Here is a 7,229-nt window from a genome sequence, read left to right as displayed (position 1 = left end):
GTGTTTTCCCAGAGCACAGCTTGCGCAAGATCCTCCTCCTGAGCTCCCTTTTCAAGGCATTCCTCAATAAAGATTATATTTCCCTGAAAGCAAAATCATATTGTTGACATTGTCCAGAGTCACATTTAAAAAAAATTTCATAATTTGAAAGGACGTATTCATGGTACATTTTCATGCCTGGCTGCTTCAAATGAAGCTGCACTCTGAACATTATGGTCTGAGAAGTGTTCACCGTGTGATGTCTTCGTTGATGGATTATTTACAGACTGCGGCTAACGGGACGTCCATCAATCTTTTACTATTTCTAACATATTTCTTTCAGCGTATTCCTACTGTTCTGCTGTGGGAAAACTGACACATGTCAAGAAAGGTCAGAAAACTAGAGGTAGAAAAGGTAAAAGTTTGAACATCAGTCACCCAGGCACCAGCTTCACACAAGTTCTCCACTATAGGAGAGTCTACTGAAAGCTGCACATTGAAACTAGCTTGTCTGGCACCAACAGTGGTAAGTTCAACTTAAATACTCTGGCATGAAGTCCAAATTAACCTAAATACAGAGGCGGAAAATGCAGTTTCCATTTCCTCTGTCTTATCAGAATTACTGTGATGTCTCTCATGCCTCATCGTCTTTATGGTAAGGTGATCTCACTGCTTTTAAGACAAGCCCTACTCTGCTTCTGATTGGCTTGCCTTCGCCTTACTCTGCTTCTGATAAGCTTACCATTACTTCTTATTGGCTCTGATATTTTTTTTCCCCCAATCCTAACCAGTCTTGCTTCTCATGCCAAAACCTTACCAACCAAACCAACAAAGACAATAATAGATGCTTATCAGAGGCAGAGTAAGGCGGGTCTTAGTAATATAATGGTACTCTACTGTTGGGCAGATGAACCCTGTAACGCTTTAGCCAACAAATGATTATAGCCTAGTGTAGCTAATTGTTATAAATTTTGAAGCTAGTTGTCAGATAGAAAGTTATGACCCTATCATGTAATGTTGGCAAGCAAATACATAGGATTAGATATCTCTCTCATTGGGTCTAATGTCAAATCAAGTAAATTCATAATTTGAAATTTGGGGGGGCAAGACCTGGAACCCCCAAAAGAGGCAAAAACAACAGGTTGGGGGAGAGGATAATTATTGTCAATTAGTCCTCTTACTTGTAATTGCAAACATGTATATAATAATAATAATAATAATAATAATAATAATAATAATAATAATAATAATAATAATAATAATAATAATAATAATAATATATTTCCCATATCAATAATCTGTCATTACTATTTCAGACACCCCTAAAGTGGAACGTACCACTTCTAACCTTATGTTAGGTGAGTGACTCATCTGCCTGCGTCACTCCCATCAGTTGGGTACCGGAGTTAAAGCGTGTCGCGCTAAACACTGCCGGATGATGTGAGTAGCTGTCTAGCTAAACTTGAAGCGCTGTACTTTCTTAACTTAAGAGTTTCTGAATTAAACATTGTATCAACTGTCTACGGGCGGCTGCTAACTTTAACTCTATGGTTTAGGCTGTCAAAATAAAATGTCATTGTTAGCTAACACTGTTGTCCGTTGTGTAGTGAGACAATGGAGGATTAGTTGTAGAGATAGTTTCGGCATCAGTATAGACAGTGGTGGAGGAAGAACTGAGATCCTTTACTTTGATTATATTGTAGAGTTTTACCTCTTTGGGCCTCAGACGTGACAAAGACACAGAAATACACACTGATTTTTTTTTTTTTGTTAGGGGCCACAAGTTGAACAGTTTGGGAACCACTGTACAGTATTTCCCTCTGACATGTGAAGTAGTGGAATTATAAAGTATACCGTACAATAATACTCAAGTAAAGTACAATACCTTAAAATTGTACTTAAGTGCAGTACATGAGTAAATGTACTTTGTCTTTTGCCATTTTGATATTAGCTTTTATAGTGGCCTCCCTTTTGTTTTCACTCACACATACAGAAGTTGTACCTGGTTGGATTGTTAAATAATATTAAAATCCTTGTGTGCTGAAAGATGAGCGATTGTACCAGTTCAAATGTGGGACTACTGTTGATCTCAGATTAGATTTCATTCACTGAATCAAACTGAGCAAGAGGAGAGGAGGAGATATCAGACACTTATACAATGCGAAAAAAAGTTTAACATGCTTTAGAGATGATAATGCAACCTACGTTTTGTGTGGTTGTCATGCAGGCCTAATACTGAGCAGGACAGTATGAGTGATGGTGAGTTCTACATGTATGTGCTGCTGCATTAAGGAAGCAGAGGGAGGTCAGAGTGCCAGTCAGCAGCCAGGGGGAAGACAGGAGGACGGTGAGCATTCAACATCATGGGTGACGGGACGGAAAGCCAAGGAGAGTCAACCCAAACCTCTGTGTTCAGTTCTTTAAGGTAAGGTTGATTTGATATGATACTTTGCATTCGCCTACTTTGAAGAATGAAACATTCGCCTTGCTACTACTTGAAGGCACAGTCCATCCAAAAATCTGTTGTTTTCTTACCCCGAAAAATAAATCTGTATTTTCTCACTTCTGAATAAATGCTTAGGTTTAGCTTAATGCTGAGCCTATATAGGTTTAGTCCTATAGTATCCATCTTTTTATGGTAGTTGGATCTACACTGAGATGTGGAATGTTGATTTATTTTTCTGTACCTTTAATGTAAGTTAGGCACTATCTAGGCCTAGATGGTGTAAAGAAGTAACATAACTGTCTGCCTCTTTGGCATGTCTTTGGTTCTGGTACACTGTTCTGTGGGTCTGTGTGTGAGTGGAGATGATATAATAGTTCTGCTGGCAGTTTTGATTGTCATCGTTGGGTACTTTCTGCGTGAGCTTGTGTAATGGATTTGATTCAACATCATCCAGACTGCAGACATTGGGATGAACAAGCAAGACACTGTCAGGATTGTAAGACTTCAGTTCACTGAAGCACGCACCTGTGCCATACTGGGTTTCCTTTACGACCTGGAGAAAAACTTGACCCACTCCAAATGGGTCTTTGTATAATTTGCACTCTGAGTGAACTTACCAGTTTTGTTAGCTTAAGTTTAGTTTGTGTACACAAGTTATAATGTATTTGTTATGATGATAATGAATTATAACTATGATAAAACACTGTACACTATGATCAGAGTAGTGGGGATATCAGCTCAAAAAATAAAATAAAATAACATAATTATAATTCATTCCTCCGAGTTACCCTACCATTCAAACAGATGCAGCATACCAACCGCTATTTTTACTGGGGACTTGAGGGCTGGTTTTAAGACTTAAGTTGTGTGTTTCCCCTTTGTTGGAACTGGATTACATGGTGCAACCCTTAAAAATGTTAGTATAAAATCAGTCCTAAGTTTGAATGGCTACATCTGCAGTGTGTCGCACAGCTGGTGCAACCCATGTTTGTGACATTGGTGAATGATGGCAGTGATGGCTGTCTTGCAGGATCTCCGTGCACACCTATGCGACAGCTTTGCATTTAATTAGGCACATGAGCACCAAATGGAAGCCCTCGGTTGTCGGTGGCCCAGGAGCGTGAGAGAGAGGTGAATCCCAGGAGTTTTAGCTGCACTTATGTAAGCTCTGATCTGATGTGCTGGCAGGCCATCTCTGCCTGCTTCTCCACACTCCTCAGCTCCTCTCCTTCCCTCTCTTCTCCTCTCAGAGATTACCTCGATTACTCTGGCAAGACATCAGAAGGAACTCTGGAAACGGAGAAAGAAAGCAAAGAATTACTGTTGCATGACTGAAAGTGTGGCTTTATCGTAGCTAGCGGGCAACTGCCATCTCGCACAGAGGGATATACTTTGGTCAAATAAAACATTCTGTTTTGTTTTCCGCTCATTTTTTTTCTGGAACATTGCAGATGCCTGAACGTAAGGACTGACAGCTATATGTGTGCAAACGGCAGTTTAGCAGCGCTGCTCATGAATAAAGTATCCGTTTAAGATCAACCGCATGGCAAACTTCAATTCAGCTGACAGTCTCCTCAAAGGCCCTGCAGAAGATGGAGCCGGAGCAGATACATTGTTGTAACGTTGTATCGTAACAGATGACAGAAATGTCTCATTCTATATTGTTTTCCATCTTTAATTATAAATCTGTAAGTGAATCAACCCCCCGTTTGCCCCGTTGTGTTCCTGCCTTTACACACACCAGCATATCATCCGGAGTGATTGGCTCATAAAACACGTCTAATCTGCTAATACTGAATGAAGAAAGCCTCTCATCTCGCCAAGACTTAACACAAGCCTTCCTCTCTCCCCCCCCGCCTTTGTTTCATCTCTGATGGAAATAGCAACACATGGGCCACTGTGTTTGTCTTTAAGATGGCACACAGCTAATCCTGTGTGAAGCTGGAGGGATCTCTTCAGCTACTCTTGTCAGCGTTGATTTGTCAACAACAATCTTTTCATTTCCTCTGTAAGCTGACACCATCATGTCTGTACGATAATGTGATAGAGGCGAAGCCGGATTGATTCTGAACGGGGCGCGTTCGCACACTGGGCTGCCACTCTGCCACCGTACAAGTGGAGCCTTTGTGGGCTTGTGCACTGTGGCTTTAAAAAATAAAAGCTCAACAGTTTAACAAACAAGCCAAGCAACAAAAAAAAATTGTTGACTTAACTGTGCTGTTTTTGAGGACACGGGGAGGAAAAAAGCATATACATACTGTAGCCATTTAATCATGCAATTGTTTGAAATAAGGGGGATGAGTATTGAAGGTAATTAAAGATTCCAGCCATGGAAGCCTGGCTGGTGAATGTGTAGCTATGAGCAAAAAAGAAGCAAACAACAATTAAAAAACCTCAATAGGAACACCCAGCTTAAAGCGAGCAATCATGTCCGAGATGTTGGGCCTAAATGAGGATGTTGTTTTCTCTTTTCTGTTCTGTCAATCTCCGCCAGAAAGCGATTTCCTCCTGAAGAGTGGCGGCCAGGGCTAAAAGCATGTTTTAATAAGCGCACTGACACATCCATCTTTGTTTCTGAGAGATAAGTCACAACGAGCGCCGAGCAAAGCATCGGGGGCTAGCTGGAAGGATGCCCATTGCTGCATATCAGTCGAATGTGCTTAGGCACACAAAAACACACAGACGCGCACTTCCATGCGCACACATACAAACAGAGGAGCTGTCACCCTAACTTAAATCCTATTTACCACCAAACCAATGGAATTTTTCCTTGGAGCCGAAGGTGGTTGGCATGTTCACTTTATGCCTCCTCGGAGATTAGTGAATTCAGCCCTGCTCTGTTCCCACTGTGTCTCCTTTTAAGTCTTCCCTCTTATACTCCCCCTTCCTCTTCTTCTTCACATCATTGCGCTGCATTAAATGTGCTTTTATTTGTTTATTTATTTATTTGTTGTTTTTTCATCTGGGGGGGAAAAAGGAGTGAAGTCTCAGATACCTGGGACTTATAGCTGGCTGGGGCTGGCAGCTGTGTGTGTGATTGAGGAGCGTGACAGAAATGTCCTCATTAGGTCTCCACGAATGCTGTGAAGAGAGAGGCATGCTGCACAGGGGAGGAGAGGAGAGAGGAGAGAGGAGCGAGGAGAGGTAGAAGGCAAGGAGAGAGGAGAGAAAAGTTTGCGAGCTTTTGACACTTGGCGCCTTTTATCTGTGCGGTATCTCAGGGTTTAGAGTTGTGTGTGTGCTCTAAAAGATATTCATGCTGAAGCGCACACACACACACAGGCACGAGCTCTCTCTCTCGCTCTCACACACACACACACACACACACACACACACACACACACACACACACACACACACACACACACAGTCACAAAGTGCATTGGAGTAACTTTATGTCATTATTATACACTATTAATTAAAGAGAAATAATAGAAGCCAGATGAACTTCTGTTCAGCCTAATTATCATGTCTTTGATACCAAATTGTGCGGAAAAAGAGAGTGCGAGCGAGCGAGCAGCAGCAGCGAGAGAGAGAGAAACGAGTGTATGGGGAGGTTCAGACTGGGACTTGGGACTTGGGGAGTGGAACTTGGTGAGGAGAGGATCTTACGCCGCATCCCAATATGGCACCCATAACCCTTCCTGGAAATCAAAGCACACTTTCTTAATTGCAGAATAAAATGAGCCATGCACACACACACACACACACACATTCGGAGGGAGATAAATACAGGGATGGACTAAAGGGAGGAAAAAAGGGGGTAAGGGAATGAAGGGATGGAAGAAAGGGGTAACGGTAGGGGGTAAAGGGGTAGAGGGAACTGTTGCTCAGGGGAAAAGCGGCAACAACAAACAAACAACAATCATCTGTTTTATCTTGCAGCCTTTCCTCCACATCTCGTCCTCTGCGTGCATCGAGTGATCTCTGAACCCCGCGCTTCCACGGCAACTCCCCTGTTGCCTTGTTTACATGTTGTTGCCGCCGCCGTGTTCGCAGTGCGTTGATCATTAACATCATTATATGTCTATGATACTGCATGTCGAGTCACAAATCAACTTCCCTTCCATCCTCTCCGTTGGTCTAATGATCTGACTAACTTTGCAACCTCTTCTTTTTGTTGGAATGTCTCTCTGCTCATTGTCATTAAAGTGCTGTAGAAACACACCTGTTTGTTGTCAGTGTGACAAACCGCTCTCGCCGCATGGAGTGCGGCGCCTCTGCCGCCCATGTGAGAGATGAGCTCTACCAGAGTGTGAGGCAGACGGAACGAAGCCGGACGCAACAGGAGTGACAACGGGGTGATCAGCGAAGGCTTTCGGGAAATGTATTCAGCAATAAACGCAATGTGAATAAGTCAAATAGGGGGAAGATGGAGAGATGGAGATGTGGAGAGAGCGAGAAAGAGGAAAAGTCAAAGAGATAAGGGAGAGCGAGAGAGGAAGAGGGAAGGAGAAAGTGGTGGCACAGCTGAGGTTGACACTAATGAGGAGCCTTTGTGATGGGACCTGACAGAGGAGAAGAAAGCAGAATCCCCCGACACCGATGCTCCACAACACTCCTCCACTTAATTGGGAGAGCCAGAGCCCACAACGAGGGTGTGTGTGTCAAAAAGAGTGTGTATCTGTTTTAGGAGGAGTAAGTGAATGTAAGACAAAGTAGACCTATACTATATGCTTACTTAATTAAGCCTACATATTGTGTGTTGCTGGAGAAATGTATGTAATTGCGCCAATGTAGGTATTCACAGCTCTCTCCGTGTTCTTGGTGGATTTTCACACGTTTCGGTCCAGAATTTCACGCT

General features: G+C 42.7%; 1 long non-coding RNA gene across 3 annotated transcripts; it reads left to right on the top strand.

Moving 5' to 3' along the window:
* The first annotated feature begins 1,323 nt into the window (after positions 1–1,323).
* Positions 1,324–6,515, top strand: LOC119007727. Of its 3 annotated transcripts, none has more exons than XR_005071211.1 (3): positions 1,324–1,419; positions 2,207–2,404; positions 6,311–6,515. It is a non-coding gene; the product is annotated as an uncharacterized LOC119007727 (long non-coding RNA). The 3 variants fall into 3 exon arrangements; XR_005071212.1 differs by lacking the exon at positions 6,311–6,515 and adding an exon at positions 3,877–4,004; XR_005071210.1 differs by lacking the exon at positions 6,311–6,515 and adding an exon at positions 3,456–3,567.
* The last annotated feature ends 714 nt before the right edge of the window (positions 6,516–7,229 follow it).

This window comes from Acanthopagrus latus, chromosome 18 (genome assembly GCF_904848185.1).
Source record: "Acanthopagrus latus isolate v.2019 chromosome 18, fAcaLat1.1, whole genome shotgun sequence".
Lineage (NCBI taxonomy): Eukaryota > Metazoa > Chordata > Actinopteri > Spariformes > Sparidae > Acanthopagrus > Acanthopagrus latus.
This window is presented reverse-complemented; position numbering and strand designations above follow the sequence as displayed.